The following is a 19,604-nucleotide window of genomic DNA, read 5'->3' on the forward strand; positions in this document are numbered from 1 at the left end:
CTCCATGTGTTACTCCATTAATTTGATTACAATTACTAGAAAAGAGGATAGTTTGGCATTACATTAGTTTCTCAAAAATGCTCAAAAGAATAGAATTTTTATTTCATTTCTATATGTTAACCACTTCGCACCAGAGCCTGTTTTTGCCTTCGTGACCGGGCCAATTTTTTCAATTCTGACCACTGTCACTTTATGAGGTAATTACTCTGAAACGTTTCAACGGATCCCCCTGATTGTGAGATTGTTTTTTCGTGACATATTGTACTTCATGATAGTGGTAAAATTTCTTCGATATCACTTGCGTTTATTTGTGAAAAAATCGGAAATTTGGCGATAATTTTGAAAATTTTGCAATTTTCAAACTTTGAATTTTCATGTCCATAAATCAGAGAGCTATATCACACAAAATAGTTAATAAATAACATTTCCCACATGTCTACTTTACATCAGCACAATTTTGGAACCAACATTTTTTTTTGTTAGGGAGCTATAAGGGTTAAAAGTTGACCAGCGATTTCTCATTTTTCCAGCAAAATTTACAAAAACATTTTTTTAGGGACCACATCATATTTGAAGTCACTTTGAGGGGTCTTTATGACAGAAAATACCAAAAAGTGACACCATTCTAAAAACTGCACCCCTCAAGGTGCTCAAAACCACATTCAAGAACTTTATTAACCCTTCAGGTGCTTCACAAGAATTTTTGGAATGTGGAAGAAAAAAATTAACATTTAACTTTTTTCACAAAAATGTTATTTTAGACCCATTTTTTTTTATTTTCACAGGGGTAACAGGAAAAAATGGACCCCAATTTTTTTGTGCAATTTCTCTTGAGCGCGCTGATACCCCATATGTGAGGGAAAACCACTGTTTGGGCGCACTGCAGGGATCGGAAGGGAAGGAGCGCCATTTAGACTTTTTGAATGTAAAATTTGTCTGAATAATTAGCGGACGCCATGTTGCGTTTGGAGAGCCCCTGATGTTCCTAAACAGTGGAAACCCCGCACAAGTGACACCATTTTGGAAACTAGACCCCTTAGGGAACTTATCTAGATGTGTGGTGAGCACTTTGCACCCCCAGGTGCTTCACAGAAGTTTATAATAATGAGCTGAAAAAATAAAATTTTCACATTTTTCCCACAAAAACGTTTTTCATCCCTTAATTTTGCATTATCATAAGGGTAATAGGATAAATTGCACCATGAAATTTGTTGTGCAGTTTCTCCTGAACACGCCGATACCCCATATGTGGAGGCAAACCACTGTTTGGGCGCACGGCAGGGTTTGAAAGGGAAGGAGCGCCATTTGACTTTTTGAATGTAAAATTTGTTTGAATAATTAGCGGACGCCATGTCGCATTTGGGGAGCCCCTGATGTGCCTAAACAGTGGAAACCCCCCACAAGTGACACCATTTTGGAAACTAGACCCCTTAGGGAACTTATCTAGATGTGTGGTGAGCACCTCGAACCCCAAGATGCTTCACAGAAGTTTATAATAATGAGCTGTAAAAATAAAATTTTCACATTTTTCCCACAAAAAATGTTTTTCATTCCCTAATTTTGCATTATCATAAGGGTAACAGGATAAATTGCACCATGAAATTTGTTGTGCAATTTCTCCTGAGTACGCCGATACCCCATATGTGGGGGGAAACCACTGCTTTGGTGTACGGCAGGGTTCGGAAGAGAAAGGAGCGCTATGTTGGCTGGGATAGGTTGCAGACACCATGTCACATTTGAAGAGTCGCTGACATGCCGAAACAGCAGAAACCCCCACAAGTGACCCCATTTTGTAAACTACACCTCTCAAGGAATTCATCTAGGGAAGTAGTGAGTATTTTTTAATTTTTTAATTTATACCATTGGGCAGTGAAAAAAGCATAATTATATTTTTACCACAAAAAAATGTTTTACCCTCAGATTTTACATTTTCACACAGCGCAATGGGTAAAAATGGTACCGAAATGTGTCACACAATTTCTTCTAAAAGTGGCAATACCCCATATGTGGCTGTATCGTACCGCTCAGCCATACGGCGAAATCTGGGGGGGATGGAGCGCTATTTGACAATTGGAGAACAAATTATTGTAGAATAGGCATTTGGATTTGGGAGCACAAAATTTTCTGAATTTCTTTTGGGGGGCAAGGGCCATTTCGCTTTTCCAGAGCCTTTCTGCTACCAGTAACTTGGAAGTCCCTTATATTTTTAACAGATGACGGACCTGAGTGGGGACTAGCTTTTTTTGAGGACTGAGTTGAAGCTTTTATTGGGAACATTTTATGTAACATTTATCCGGCGCTCTAGGCTGAGCACTTACATCGGGGTTTCCATCTAAATTTCCAAGTGATGTAATTCAGATGAAACCCCTGCGGGATCCATTCACTGTAATGAGGCAGCAGAGTTACTCTGGACTCCGTCTGGCCTCTGTTTAGCGGTGTCCTTTTTTTCAGAAGTGCACAAAACTGTGGCCAACCGCACTTTTATGCACGCCTAAAACAAATGACACCGTGGGATCACAGGCCAGACGGCATCCACAGTGGCCTATATCTGCCTCACTACAGGGAATCTTACGTCATGGGTTCCGGCTGAATCACATATTTCAGAGATTTACACGGAAACTCTGGTGTAAGCGCTCAGCGCAGAGCGCAGGATAAATGTGAGCAGAGCCTTACTGCGATCTTTGGGAGACATAATAAACAAATCAGTAGCAGGTGAAGAATTATTTTTTACGCCGTTCCTCATGTGATATAACTGATTAGATTACTTTATTCTTCGGGTCGGTGCGATTACAGAGATACCAGATTTATATTGGGTTTTTATGACTGACAGCTGTCACACACTAAGAGACGCTTTTTTTTGCAAAATCTAGTTTTGCATCGCCATATTTTCAGAGCTATAATTTTTCCATATTTTGGCCGACAGAGTCATGTGACAGCTTGTTTTTTGCGGGACGAGTTGACATTTTTATTGGTACCATTTTTGGGTACGTGACATTTTTTGATCGCTTTCTATTCCGTTTTTTGGGAGGTAAAATTAACAAAAACCAACAATTCAGGAATTGTTTTTTGTGTTTTTTTTTTATGTCGTTCTGCGTGTGGTAAAAGTGATCAGGCAGCATTATTCTTCGGGTCAGTACGTTTACAGCGATACTACACTTACTGTATTTTTTTTATGTTTTGGCGCTTTTACACAATAAAACAATTTTATAGAAAAAATATTTTTTTTGCATTCTTTTATTCTGAGCGCTATAACTTTTTTATTTTTCGGCTGATGGAGCTGTATGGTGGCTTTTTTTTTGCGGAACAAGATGACGTTTTCAGCGGTACCATTTTTATTTCCATTTTGCTTTTTGATCCCATTTTTTTCCACTTTTTGTTTGGCGATATGATGAAAAAGCATATTTTTTTGCTCTGTTTTTTATTTATTTTTGTTACGGTGGGCACAGAAGGAGTTAATTAGTGTGACAGTTTTATAGATCGGGTTGTTTCGGATGCGGCGATACCAAATATGTGTACTTTTTTTGGTTTTGCATAAATATACGGATTTATTGGTTTAATATTTTATTTATTTATTTTTATTTATTTTGTGATTTTTTTTAACAGTTTAAAAACACTTTTTTTACTTTTTTTTTACATTTTTACTTAGTCCCTGTATGGGACATTAATTTTTATTTTTCTGATCACTGATCTCATGTAATGTAATAGACATGTATTACATTACATGAGATCTTCGCTGACTGTTTCACAATCAGAGTCTCCTGCCAGGCTTCAGCTGCAGGCTGAGCCAGGCAGGACACCATATATGGCAGATCTGGAGGCGGTCATGTGACCTCCAGCTGCCATAGCAACACCAGGTCCTGGAAGGTATCAGGGGTCGTCGGAGAGGTAAGTAAGACGACCCCCTCTCCTCTGTCTATCTTCTATATGCCGCGATCACTATAGATCGCGGCATATAGAACATAGCAAAGAGTTAACATCACTGGGACCTGATCCAATCAGGTCCCGATGATGTCCCCTGTCAGAGCTAACGCTCTGCACCGGAATCGCAGTGCTTGCAGGACCCTGGGGGTCCTGAGCGCTGCGAGGCCACCCACCGTTTTTAAACGTCGGCGCTGCACAGAGCCCAGCAAGCGCCGACGTTTATCTACAGTGGGCAGTCGCGAACCGGTTAAGGCTTTTGAGGTTCTTAAAAATGCTCAATCTTTCAAAAACCGCTAGCAATTAGAAGTAGTAATATGTACATTCTTCTGGCATTTTCCACCAGAAAGACGCTGCATACTGTGGCGCACTGCTACGCATTGGTGCCACAGAACCCAGAAGGGTGCATGGATGGACTTCTCCACAAGAGGACCCCACACATTCACACACCTCCACCCTACCACCTCAGACCAGCAGAGGGAGCCCCTTAGGGATATATAAAGGGAGGGTGGAGCCAGGCAGCTCAGTTAGTGTGCAGTGAGTATTCAGAGACAGAGAGGAACACAGCTCAGAGTTGAGCAGAGAGCGTGCTGACGCTCAGACAGGAGCACGCTGGCTGCTATGCTTAGGCGAGCCAAGGCTTACAGCACGTGTGAAAGCCTAGTGAGGGCGTTGAGTCAGCCTAAGGCGAGAGGAGAAGGAAGAAGTAGTGAGGGGGCACAGGAGCATACCAGGCTCACCCCAATATATATACCGGACACCGCGTCCGCGCCTACAGCGACATTTATACTCACTAGGAACCACCAGAACCCCTGGAGGACTACAGGTCCCAGGATCACCAAATGCTGACTACAGTACGAGGGCTAGGAGTCACGGAGGCCCCAGCGTCCAGGGAGAGTGATCTCCAAAGCGAAGGCCCTACCACCAGGTCAGCAGGTGCAGAGAGAGACAGTAACCAAGCTAGGCCTAGCTCCAGGCAGGTCGGAAGCTTAGAGAGTAAAGCAACGGATCAGGAGGCCCTATACCCGCTCACTGGGGAGAGTCCAAAAGTGTGCGCTTCACCTGGAGTACCCTGGACCGTGCCTGCAGCATCACCAGTAAAGGTACTTAAGCTTACCCCCGTGTGAGTGTCTGTCTTTCTTCCGGGACCGTCCTGCCGTCTCTCCCTTGCACCAACTTCCATTACACCCCACGCTGCCCTGAGGCCCGCTCCACTTGTGGGGCGCCATTCCATCACAAGCTGCCCTACCATCTGCCTCAGAGGACTGCTCCGCAGGGGCGGCTCCCTCTAGCCGCAATCCACAGGTGGCGCCACGAACTTTCCAAATCCCCTATATATTCCACCTTTTACTGACCGCCCTGGGTCACGGACCAGGCCAGCCACCGTGATATCCCCCAGCTACCGGAGGCCCGGCTGCCGAGTATCCCACGGCCCCAGGGGTGCATCAATACCTTGCAATGCAAGTCGATCAGAAGGCTAAAAAGATGTCCGGGCAGAAGATCTGACAATTACCTGGTGCGGTGCTGGGAAAGGTTGACTGGTGGAGGTGTTTGACCAGTCACACACAGTCATCTAATCGCAATTGTAAAGCCAGGCTCAGATTCATGAGGTATACAAAAACAAAAAACAAACCCGACGAACTTTATTTTTTTTAATCATTTCAGGGAACGTGAACCTACGATCGTTTGATTGCTTATATTATATACTACAATACTGTGGTAGCTCAGTCTCCATAGCAGACCATGAAATTCATTAATTACCAAAATACTGTGATATTGCAGAAATTAGTGAATATCATGGTCTCTCAAGGAGACAGAGCTTCATAGGAGTCCATATAACTCGGACGAGTATGTGTCTGTGAAAAGCATCAGACAGCACTCAGATGCCATCAGAGTGCGGTCAGATTTTCACAGACCAACTGAATGGAAGAGGTGGAGAAACTTTTTTTCTTCACCTCTGAGAAAATTGGATCACACTCTGATCAGAGTTTGATCAGCGGGCGATCAGAGTGTGAATAGCATAATTGAACAGATTTTCTCGGATGAGATAAAAACTGTCATGTGACCCTTGCCTTAGAATGCAGCACTAGTGGGCATGCTCAACTGCCACTTTATGCATTCCCCACCAGTCAGCCAGAGAAAGCAGAGTACAGTCCTCTAGGGAATGAATGGAGTGGCAGTGACTCGCCCCCTGGGCCGTGGGGTACCCGGAACCGGGCCTTCTAGTGTACGGTGCTGATGGGGGTAGTAGTGGCAACCCGGTCCTGTGGTGGTCAGACCAATGCTGTGGCAGTCTATTTATAGATGTTTTGAATGTCTGACTATGCCACCCGTGGATTGCGGTCAGGGATAACCGCCGCTGCAAGCAGGTCGGCTCCAGGTTTTTGTGGGCCCGGGCGAAAGAGTCTCAGTGGGCCCCTTTAGCACATACCACGATTCATGATGCACAGATACAGCGGAGAAATATAGGTATTCATCACAGGGCCCAGCCTGCCACCTCATCCTTCACATATGCAGACGTGCACACACACACAGTACGCAGACATGCACGTACACACAGTACGCAGACATGCACACACAGTACGAAGACATGCAAGCACACAGTACGCAGACATGCACGCACACACACAATACGCAGACACGCACACACACAATACGCAGACACGCACACACACAGTACGCACACACACACACAATACGCAGACACGCACACACACTACGCAGACACGCACACACAATACGCAGACACGCACACACACAGTACGCACGCACACACACAATACGCAGACACGCACACACACTACGCAGACACGCACACACACACACACAATAAGCAGACACGCACACACACTACGCAGACACGCACACACAATACGCAGACACGCACACACACTACGCAGACACGCACACACACACACAATAAGCAGACACGCACACACACTACGCAGACACGCACACACAATACGCAGACACGCACGCACACACACAATACGCAGACATGCAGACACACAATATGCAGACATGCAGACACACAATACGCAGACACACACACACAATACGCAGACACAATATACGCAGACACACACAATACGCAGACACGCGCACACACACCCACACAATACGCAGACACCCACACAATACTCAGACACCCACACAATACTCAGACACCCACACAATACGCAGACACGCACACACAGTGCACAGACATGCGCATGCACATGGTACGCAGGCATGCACACACATACACACGTGAACATGGTACACAGATGTACACACAATACGCAGACACGCACAGATACATACACATACATATTTGAACACATTCTTAAAAACACATATAAAACAGACATAAATATATATACACAGTCATACACACTATCATACACAGACATTCACATCATACATGCACGCACACATAAGAAATATTTTTTATATGGGGATTGGGGAAGCTCGCTCACCTACCCCCTGGCCTGTGTCCCGTCCAGCTCCTCAGTCATGTGGCAGTGCAGGGCCTCAGGCATGTCATCTGGCCCTGGACCATCAGGGGGGCCCACTTTCCGTCAGGGCCCGGGCCGCTTACCTGGCATCTGTGCAGGACCGCCGGTGCTGTTCAAGTCCTGCTCTGTTACATGCGCTTTGCGGCTGTGTCTGTTAGTAATGACTCGGCAGTTGCGACACACAAGCACAATTAAAGGCGCAGTGTCGCCCCTGCGTGTCATTACTACCAGACACAGCCACACTGTGCACAGCGCGCGGCCATGTCTTGAAAGTGACAGCACTGGGCCTGATTGGTGGAGCAGCAGCACACTGACCGCACACTGCTGCTGCTGCATGAAGCAGAGCAGGGCTTGAACAGCACCGGCGGCCCTGCACAGATGCCGGGGAAGCGGCCCGGGCCCCGATAACGAGTGGGCCCCCCTGATGGTCCAGGGTACTTGCCCGGGTACGCCGGGTGCTGACGCCGGCCCTGGCTGCAAGGCAGACCGCTGAGGCTGGTGTTGGTGTGCAGCACAGGGATAGGATAACTCCCCACGGGAAAAGTGTAGCCTCAGGGCAATGTAGGTGGATGCTGGGGGTGATGGTGCAGGCGCAGCATAAATCACACAGAGTCCAATGGTGCAGTCCAGGGTCTTTTACTCACAGTTGATATCCAAGTCACTTCTGTCAGCAATGACTGCCCAAGCCGTGCTGCGTCCACCAGGTGAGGGGCTCGGTCAACCCATAGGCAATTCAGGAGTATGGCACAGGACCCCCTTCTGTCCTTTCTCTGGCCTCTCGTGCCCCACCAGTGACCAAACTTCTGTCCAGCTACTGCGGACCGTGTTGGGTAAGCGTTGGCCTACACTTCCCGCTATCCTATATGGTGCCTTCCTAGCAGGTTTGGCGGGGGGTCACACCAATAAATGATCACGACCTCCGGTTCTTGGCTGAGGAATGATTTACCTCCACCAACTTGGGAATCCGGTACCCTTCCACAGCCTGACCCTTAGTGCTCCGGTTGCTGTCCGTTCTGCTCTCCTAGGGTCCTTTCTGCCTTCTTGTTTCTGGAGCCCTTCCACTCCTCTGTCTCTTCTCCTTCCTTCCTTCTCCTTCTCCTCTTCTCCTCTTCTCCTCTCTGGCCCCGGCCTTCTCTCTAGGCCTGCCTCGTAGAGCTGAGCTCAAGCTGACCCACAGCTCCCTGCCAGCTCTCTCTGGCTGAACTACCTCTCTCTTTCTCCACTCCACTACTCAACTTCTACTCCTCACTTAAGATGGCTCCCACCTTTTATCTACTTCTCTGTGTCTGAGCTCAGGTGACTTGCACCCAATGAGCTCCTTCCTATGCTCCAGAAACCGTCCCCTTCTGCTCCTACACCACTGGGTTCTCTCCCCACTCCAGCCAGGGACATGGTCAGTTGTGCCTGCAATAAAATGGGAGCACCGTCGAGCTGTCCCCCGGAAATGGGGAGTGTGTATGTGTGTATGCAGCTAACTGAGCCCTGGTCCACACTCCATCCTTACCTGGAAGTGGAATATCACACCTCTGGTTGAGGTGCAATACCCCTGTAGCAACCGAACCCTCGGGGCGCTACAGCAGTCACATGTGTACTCCATTCTAGGGAGGGTAAAAGTGCCCCGTTCTGATGATCAATGCCGGGATCAAACAGTTAGACCCCCAGTAAACTGTGGGTAGGTGACAAAAACCTCTTTAAAAAGGTCATGTTCAGTATTTAATTCATATTTTACCTCAGTGTTTGTAAGCCAAAACCAGGAGTGTGTGATAAATGCAGAAGTGGTGACGTGTTTCTATTATACTTTTCCTCTGATTGTTCCACTCCTGATTTTGGCTTACAAATACGGATATAAAATACTGACCAAATACTGAACGTGTCAGCATTTTTTGTTTTTATTCACCGCTGTAGTGGAGCTTTAAACGCAAGTCCTCCGGTCATGTATTCACCCTCCGGCTTCTTCACTGTTTTTTTTTTGGAAACTAAATACACACATACTTTTTTCCCACAAAAGTCTTGTAGCCCCATATTTTCTCATTTTCACAAGGATATCAGGAGAAAATGGCACCAAAATTTGTTGTGCAATTTCTCCTGAGTACACAGATTCCCCATATGTGGTTGAAAATGACTTTTGAGGCACAGTGCAATGCTCAGGAGGGAAGAAGCGCCATACTGGAGTTAAAATTTTGCTGGAATGGTTTGAGGGTGCCATGTCACATTGGCAGAGCCCCTGAGGTGCCAGAACAGCAGAAACCTCCCATAAGTAACGTCATTTTATAAAACTAGATCCCTCAATGAATTCATCTAGGGGTGCAGTGAGGATGTTGACACCACATGTGCCACAAAGAATTTTATACCAATGGGCGGTGAAGATTAATCGCTTTTTCTGCCACTAAAATGCTGTTTTAGTTCCAAATTTTTAATTTGTCTAAGGGCTAAAGGGAAAAAATGGATCTTTGTTTTTTGGGCAGATTTCACTGTTATGATTTGAAGGTGCCATGACCCACTGGGAGAGCCACTGAGGTGCCAGAACAGCAGAACCCCCACAAGTGACCCCATATTACAAAATTACACCTCTCAATGAATTAATCTAGGGGTGCGGTGATCATATTGACACCACAAGTGTGTCAGAATTTTACACCATTGGGCAGTGATGAAAAAAAATTAATTACATTTGTTTACCACAAATATTTTGCTTTTGCCCCAGATTTTACATTTTTATACAGGGAAAAGGGTAAAAATGGCACCAAAATTTGTCACAATTTCTGCTGAATGTAAAAATATCCCATAAGTGGCTGTACAGTACTGCTTAGTGTACGGTGAGATTCGGGAGGTAAGGAACGCTATTTGCCTCCTGGAGCACAGATTTTCCTAGAATAGTTTGCAGACTCCAGATACAGAGCCCCTACGTGCTAGACGAGCAGAATACCCCCTCAAGTGACCCCATTTTGGAAATTATACCCCTCTGGGAATTTATCTGCAGGTGTAGTGACGATTTTGACTCCATGGGTGTTTTACATTAACAAGCAGCAGTGGATGTTGGAGTGAAACTTGCAAATCTACTAATGAAGTGCCCGGCACGTTCTACTGGAGACACGTACCCGTAAATTAAATGGGCTCTCATCGCTACAGAAATGCCAAGCATGTGGACGTTAAATGTGGCTTAAGCACACTGTGGGGCTCAGAAGGGGGATCATCTGTATTTGGGAGTTCAGATTCGCTGAGTTTCTGTTTTTGCGGGGGGGGGGGGGGTGGCGAGGAGCCATAGTACTTTTCCAGAGCCTTTGTACTGCCAGTAACATGGAAGCCCCCCATATTTCGAATGAAGTAATGCACATGACACAGCCGACTGGTCCACTCACTATAATGGGGCAGCAGAGTTACTCTGAACTCAGTCTAGCCTCTGTTCAGCAGTGTCCTTTTCAGAAGTGTACAAACCTGTGGTCGACTGTGCTTTCATGCAAGCCTAAAAAGACGGACACCACCGGATCATAGGCCAGACGGCGTCCACAGTGTCTCCATCTGTCTCACTATAGGGAATCTTCCCTCTAGGTTTCCGTCTGAGTCACGTATTTCAGAGATTTACATGGAAACCCCGGTGTAAGCGCTCAGCGTAGAGCACAGGATAAATGTGCGCTGAGCCTTACTGCGATCTTTGGGTGACAGAATGAACAAATCAACAGCTGGTGAAGATTTAGATTTATTTTTTACGCCGTTCCTTGAGCGGTATAAGTGATTAGACGACTATTCTTCAGGTTGGTGCGATTACAGCGATCACTGTATTCTGAGAGTTATAAATTATTTTGGCATTGATGGAGCTGTATGGTGGCTTGTTTTTGGGGGGGGGGTGCAAGATGATGTTTTCAGTGATACAATTTTTTATTTACATTCATATTTCTGATCGCGTTTTAGTCCACTTTTTGTTTGGTGGTACGATGAAAAAGTATTGTTTTTTGCCTCCTTTTGTATTAATTTTTTAAAGCTGTTCACTGAACAGGTTAATTAGTTTGACAGTTTTATAGGTCAGGTCATTCCGGACGCGACAATACCAAATGGGTGTACTTTTATTGTTGATTTTTTAAACAAATACTTCTTTATGGTTAATATATATTGTAATTACACTTTTATTTACTTAGTCCCTATATGGGACGTTCACCTTCAGTAGTCTGATCGCTGGTATAAAGCAATCAAATTTACCAGCACTACAATGCTTTACAACTGTTAGTGCTGCACTGACACAAGCCCCTTACACCATGCTCTGTGCACCCCTTAAACTCTAACCTGGTGATCCAGATGTAGTCATGACAACCTCAGGTCACCATGGCAAAGATCGAGCTCTTATAATGACATCGCGGGGGCACCGATCGTAGGGGAGAGGGAGCTCCCTCCCTACCTTTTAAATGCTGCGATCAATTGAAGCATTTAGGGGGTTAAACTGCCGGGAGTGGTGAGGGCACCATTTCTGGCAGTGAGTCGGGCGTCAACTATGATGTTTGCTGAACACCCGGCGGCGATCGCGCACACACACACACACACACACACACACACACACACCACACACACCACACACACCACACACACACACACACACACACACACACACCACACACACACACACACACACACACACACACACCACACACACACCACACACACACACACACACACCACACACACACACACACACACACCACACACACAGACACACACACACACACACACACCACACACACACACACACACACACACACACACACACACCACACACACAGACACACACACACACACACACACACACCACACACACACACACACACACACACACACACACACACACACACACACACACACACAGACACACACACACACACAGCTCCTGTGTGCGCGCGATCGCCTTGACGAATCTATACTCCATTGGTCGGGAAGTCTTTCCCTTCCATGAAGAGTATATACTGCAAATGTCGTGAAGGGGTTAAGCACCACTCCAGAGATTAAATTAAAAAAAATGCTGGAGTAGTGCTTTATCAGGTAAGAATGTGAAACTTGAATGAAATAATTAGAAAACCATGCATCATTCCCTTTATATGTCACAAATACTTGAAACTTTGTATTTTACGTGATATACTAAACACATTTAAGCTTGTGTGTAATATGAAGAAATGTGGAAAGTTCACGGGGCATACTTATACTTATTCAAAGGGCACTATATGGAAATATTATCTACACACACACACGATCAGTGAGTGAGCATGGAAGTCACACCATTGTGATGTCACCAGAATCCAAAGACAAGATGACAGGGAGAGTCAGAGGTGACATCACAAGTCAGAGGATTCTCAGCCAGGCAGCATGTGAGCAGTAGAGCAGCTCAGGCTACAGAAGGATTTGAGAATCCAGGTATTTAGTAAAGTTTCATCTATGGCAGTTCACTCACATGAGAGGAACATGTACAGTAGTGCCCAACCCCTTTAGGTTTTACTCTGGGTGCACAGACAGCTCTGGGGTCCATTTTAGGTCATCAGAGCGGAATGTACTAGTCTCCTGAAATCTGGTGACATCATGGAAAAAAGGGACCCTCCCTACAGTAATACAATGCAGTAAAGTTTTTTAAAAGGTCATAAATTATTATTATTTTTTTTTCATCCAAAAAGTAAGGGCAGAGACAGTCGGCCATATAACTCGTGCGAGGATTGCATCATAAACCTTGTACTGGTTGTCTGCTCTCCTGACCTGAGCTTGACAACTGCACAGAAATCCATCAGGCTGTCATGCTCAGGTCAGGAGAGGCGCCAGGCCAGCCGGGCACTGTGATGTGATCATCGCACCAGTTATATGGCAGTTTGTCTCTGCCCTTACAAGAACTCTCAGACAGGAATGGGGCTTTTTACAGAATGTATAACACCCCACTCACTAGCACAGTACTATGATATATTGTCAAGTTTCTTTGCTCAAATCTGCAACAAGTAATACGCAAAAATGTGGTAAAATGGAACAAATTTTTTTTTTCTTAAAAGCCTGGTCAAGCTATTTAGAGGATCAATTTTTTCCCCACCGATCCAGAGAGCTACAGAATGCCCTATACCAGAGATCCCCAACCTGTGACTCGCAGGCCCATGATGTGTGGATCGTGGTTGTCTGCCAGCTTGATGCATTAGCACCAGGTCCAGTAAAAAGCTATAAAGAGCAGGTCTCCAGACCTGTGACTAGCCCTGCACCGTAGCACAAATCTGTAGGCACATATACCAGCCTTGTGGTTTTAGAGATTAATATATTTAATTTATCTGGAGGTAGGAACATCCTGCCAGTCACAGGAGATTCTTTCAGCTGGATGTGATAGTGTGGTGGGAGTGCTTGATGCGAGCATACTGAATCGGGGTAAGGTGACAACCACTGGATGCAAGCATACGGCCTCCGTTTAATTTCTATGGGAAAGTTTGGCTGCCATTATAATAGTAATTGGGGATTTGGGTGACGCTATTTTGGGGGAGAGCAGGAGCAGATGTCACTACCCCAAGGTGCATCTGGATGTGGCTCTCCAGATAAGAAAGGTTGAGGACCACTGCCCTATACAGTGTCTATAGCACTGCCATCTCCAGGAGTCCCAAAACAATAAATGGAGAAGTAGTATTCCCAGCGGTCGAACCCCAAAAGAGGAGAGCCGGATCACTTAGCAAGTTATCTATTCACAGGATAAGATGGAACCAAGTACCTAATTCTTACTGCTGCAGTACAAAAGGGGACAGTATGTACTTATTAAATGCAAGACTATTAATTCTGGGGGAAAAAAAAGAGACTTCAGGCTTTGTTACGCGATTACAATATGGACAAATTGTAGTTACTAAGATATTGTATATAAATACATAGATTGGTCACTAGAGGGCAATAAAACCTATATTTATACCCACACTTCACGCCATCCAGTATGAATGGACCCATAGATACATCATTTATAAGGCAGCAGTGATTGAACATTACACTCTGCCACAACTCCCAAGGAATGCCACGCGGAGTGAAACTGAACAGCATGTATTATCTATAGATGACTTTAATTTCCCACTTTACTAAATATCTTTCCAGCAATTTTCTCATTCATTCGTTGAAAACCTCCTTTACATGGAATCTGTCACCAGGTTTTTGCATCTGAATGCAGCTTGACGTCATTTTGATAGAATCCCTGTTTTATCTGCAGCAGATCTACAGATTCTCAGAATGCAGAGCTCTACATAATCCCGCCCACACCAGTGTGCATAGGCAGAAAGCTGCCAATCAGTGATGGTGGTGAGAGCATATACAGAGCGCATGAATATGGACGACTACATGACAGCAGTTTTACTACTTCCCCAAGGGTAATTTCATGCGCATAAAACATTCTGTCCTTAAATGGCAGGTCACCTGCCTCCTAATTTAAATATCGCACCTGCGCAGTCAGTATAGTGGTCTTTAAAAAAATAAACAAAACAAAACAAAATGGCAATGGCGCTTTGCAGCCTGCAGAGGGGCGCAGACTGGCTTCCTAATGCGGCGGTTCGAGGAGTCTCCTTCGGCGGTTGCATTTTTGCCACTCCCCCCCGAATTGGGAGTCTGTTCTTCTCTGAGCCAGCTGTCAAGCTGACAGCCAGCTCACTGAAGGTGCAGCGCCGGCTCCCTGTGTTCAATTGTACGGGGGCAGTGAAACAGGATTTAAAGACAGTTTGCAGCCCAAATATTACATCTGCCCCCACCCCTAAACTGGGTCCTTAAATCCTTTTACATCTGCTCCGACCCCCAAAAGTTTGGATGGGGGAAGATGTAATAGGATTAAAGGACACAGTTTGGGGAACGAGGGATGGGTGCGGACACTATATGGGGAGGGGGAAACAGGAGAAATTTGAGGGGGCATGGATGCAGACTCAGTATGGGGATGTGTGCGGAGGCAGTATAAAGATATATTTTGTGCAGGGAATATAGTAAGGGGCAATTATTTATTCAGGGGCTCAGCTTAGAGCCGATATTTTTTATTCAGGAGCATTATAATGACACTGCTATTTTTAAGGGCATCGTGTGGAGTCTGGACAAGATGAAGAAAATAAAGAGAACGACTCCCAGAGACAACATCATCTTTCCGGTACCTGGATATAAATGTTTTTTTGTAATACTGACTAATTCTCATATTTTTATTTATGTTAGGAACATTAAAGGGGTTGTCCAAGTTTGTAATGAGTCTGCAGTCATTCTATGTGACGGCAGACTTCAGAATTCTCACAACGCGCACTGCACACTGTCAGGATTCTCTCATGCCAGCGATTTGCATACATGCAGTCACATGCCGACTAGACGTGTGGCCTTACTCGATGAAAATGAATTGAGCGAGGCCAGACACGTCTAGTCGGAATATGGCCAGAAGTATACAAATCACATACTTGCACTTACATGACCGTCCACTCTTGCCACCGGCAAGGGAGAATTTTAAAAAAGTGTGCAGTGCATGCGCTGTGATATTTCAGAAGCCTGAAGTCACAGAGTGACTGCAGACTTTCATCACAAACCGGACGAGTCCTTTAATTATAAACTGAAGCCCTGTGGCATGCCAGTCCAATCCAAATAGCATTTAATATACCGTCAGGATTCAGCTCTGCTCGCTGGCAGGTTTCATCAGACATCTCATGGCCACTTCACTCATGTGATTTTCATACTTACGGTCATGCAACAACTAGTCTGTTTTTCACTGAGCTTTGAGAGAAATGGGGAGAGCAGCTAGTCAGCATGCGACTAAGTGCAAATCGCATATGTGCTAAAGAGTGGGGGGATCTAGAACGAACCAGACTGTAAATAACATGGTAAAGGCAGTTAGTGAAGATGTCGATAGGCGATACATTCATTGGTAGATACAGTGGGTATGTAAAGTATTCAGACCCCTTTAAAATTTTTGACTCTGTTTCATTGCAGACATTTGGTAAATTCTAAAAAGTTCATTTTTTTCTCATTAAAGTACACTCTGCACCCCATCTTGGCTGAAAAAACAAAATGTAGAAATTTTTGCAAATTAAAAAAGAAAAACTGAAATATCACATGATCATAAGTATTCAGACCCTTTGCTCAGTATTGAGTAGCAGCACCCAAGTTTTTCACACCTGGATTTGGGGATCCTCTGCCATTCTTCCTTGCAGATCCTTCCCAGTTCCATCAGGTTGGATGGTGAACGTTGGTGGACAGCCATTTTCCGGTCTCTCCAGAGATGCGCAATTGGGTTTAGGTCAGGGCTCTGGCTGGGCCAGTCAAGAATGGTCACAGAGTTGCTCTGAAGCCACTCCTTTGTTATTTTAGCTGTGTGCTTAGGGTCATTGTCTTGTTGGAAGGTGAACCTTTCCCCAAGTCTGAGGTCCAGAGCCCTCTGGAAGAGGTTTTCATCCAGGATAACTCTGTACTTGGCCGCATTCATGTTTCCTTCAATTGCAACCAGTCGTCCTGTCCCTGCAGCTGAAAAACACCCCCATAGCATGATGCTGCCACCACCATGTTTCACTATTGGGCAGAGGATGAGCAGTGTCTGGTTTTCTCCACACATACCGCTTAGAATTATCACCAAAAAGTTCTATCTTAGTCTCATCAGACCAGAGAATCTTATTTCTCATAGTCTGGGAGTGTGTTTTTGAGCAAATTCTATGCAGGTTTTCATATGTCTTGCATTAAGGCGATATAGTGGATTGAATAAAAAGCGGTCTATGGAGCGTTAAAAAGATTAACACTGGAGATGACAGATTGGGGCTAAAAAATAAAATTTAATGAGCCCTTTCCACAACGCGTTTCGATAGCAAACTATCTTCCTCTGGTGCATTGAGGAGAGGCTTCGGTCGGTACACTCGGCCATAAAGGCCCAACTGGTGGAGGGCTGCAGTGATAGTTGACTTTTTGGAACTTTCTCCCATCTCCCTACTGCATCTCTGGAGGTCTGCCACAGTGATCTTGGGGTTCTTCTTTACCTCTCTCACCAAGGCTCTTCTCCCACGATTGCTCAGTTTGGCTGGACGGCCAGGTCTAGGAAGACTTTTGGTGGTCCCAAACTTCTTCCATTTAAGGATTATGGAGGCCACTGTGCTCTTAGGAACCTTGTGTAATGTAGAAATTCTTTTGTAACCTTGGCCAGATCTGTGTCTTGCCACAATTCTGTCTCTGAGCTCCTTGGGCAGTTCCTTTGAGCTCATGATTCTCATTTGGTCTGACAGACAGGTGTGTGCCTTTCCAAATCAAGTCCTATTAATTAAGCACAGCTGGACTCCAATGAAGGAGTAGAACCATCCCAAGGATGATCACAAGGAAATAGGAAATGGACAGCATGTGACTTAAATATGAGTGTCTGAGCAAAGGGTCTGAATACTTATGACCAGTTGATATTTCAGTTTTTCTTTAAAAAATCTCTATATTTCTGGATTTTTTCAGTCAAGATGGGGTGCAGCATGTACCTTAATGAGAAAAAAAAAGAACTTTAGAATTTACCAAATGGCTGCAATGAAAAAGTGAAAAATTTAAAGGGGTCTGAATACTTTCCGTACCCACTGTATATTGATCAATACATTTTCTAGCCATACATTTATTGGATGGATAGATCAACCTAGTGAATATCTAACGATATATCAACCAATGTATCGCCTATCAAGCTTTTCATCATCATCAACCTCTAGAAAGATTTGCTATTTAATAAATAGATGCCTAGCTATATATCCTCACCAACTGCCTTTACCATGCTGTTTACAGTCTGATAAGTTCTGTATCACTATGTATATATATGCTCTATCCCACTAGGTAGGCAGCCAGAAAATTAATATTTATATTTTATTTTGATACATTGGTGGCACCGTGGGGTTGAATTTATTTTAATACTAGTAATACCAAATATGTTGGGAGCAATCCTGTGTGCGCTGCGCTCCTATGTGCAGTGGTGATGACTGCCTCTTGTGCACGCTCCCGCATTGGTCCTCGGTACACAGTGGACGGCATTTTGTTGGTTTCATTTTTGAAGACCACTATATTGAATGCACCGGCGCGATATTTAAAATCAAGAACCACAAAATTTAATTCTTCACTGCAAGTATCATTTTAATCTGTAACAGCGCCAACATGACAATGCCTGCAAAACCTGTCAGCAGAATTTTGCTAATTCTTTACTAAGTGAAATGACCCAACTATGGTGGCAGAAATGAAATTTTGTATAATACAGATGTATGTATTCTCTCTCTCTCTCAGATTATATATATATACACACACACACACACTATTACACACTAACCTGACATATTGAAACGCCCTAGTCTGTGATCCTGATCCATATACCTACAGAAGGAAAAACAAAAACCTTATTTACGGTAAAATGTAAGAAAAATGGCTTAATAGATGATAAAACTTTGTGATGCAGTTTGAACAACTCTTGCCTGTAAAAATGAACAACTCCAAAAACATTCAGAAGTTCATTAAATTACACATACTTTCAGAAAGAATTTCGCTAACACCTTGAAGGTGCAGAAATTTTTCCCTCCTTGCCTTTAAAGATCCACAATTTTATTAATTATTTTTCCAGTAACATAGCTATATGATGGTTTTATTGCAGTTTTGAATGACAATTTCCATTATCAAATAAAGTACACTGCATAACGAAAAAAATTCAGAGTTTGATAAAACAAAAACACACACAGTGGGGAAAATAAGTATTTGAAACACTGCCGATTTTTCAAGTTTTACCACCTACAATGAATGGAGGGGTCTGTAATTGTTATCGTAGATACACCTCAGACACAGAATCTCAGAAAAAAAAAAAAGCAAACAATCATATCGTATGATTTTTATATATTTCATGTAATAAAAATGCAAATTAAGTATTTGATACAACTTAAAACTTAAATATTTGGTACAGAAACCTTTGTTTACAATTACAGAGGTCAAACGTTTCCTGAAGTTCTTGACCAGGTTTGAAGACACTGCAGCAGGGATTTTAGCCCAATAATCCATACAGATCTCCAGATCTTTCAGGTTTCGGGGCAGTTGTTGGGCAACATTGAGTTTCAGCTCTCTCCAAAGATTTTCTATTGGGTTAAGATCTGGAGACTGGCTAGGCCACTCCAGGACTTTGAAATGCTTCTTAACCTTAGTTGCCCTGACTGTGTGTTTCAGATCATTGTCAAGCTGGAAGACCCAGCTACGACCCATCTTCAATGCTCTTACTGA

At 44.4% G+C, this 19,604-nt stretch overlaps 1 pseudogene; it reads right to left on the reverse strand.

Annotated features, from left to right (window-relative positions):
• LOC141213277 (UDP-glucuronic acid decarboxylase 1-like) overlaps nt 1-19,604 on the reverse strand; it is a 102,769-nt pseudogene that overhangs the window by 17,172 nt on the left and 65,993 nt on the right.

Source organism: Phyllobates terribilis, unplaced genomic scaffold (assembly GCF_046119375.1).
Source record: "Phyllobates terribilis strain yellow unplaced genomic scaffold, ASM4611937v1 Scaffold_191__1_contigs__length_3620865, whole genome shotgun sequence".
NCBI classification, from domain to species: domain Eukaryota; kingdom Metazoa; phylum Chordata; class Amphibia; order Anura; family Dendrobatidae; genus Phyllobates; species Phyllobates terribilis.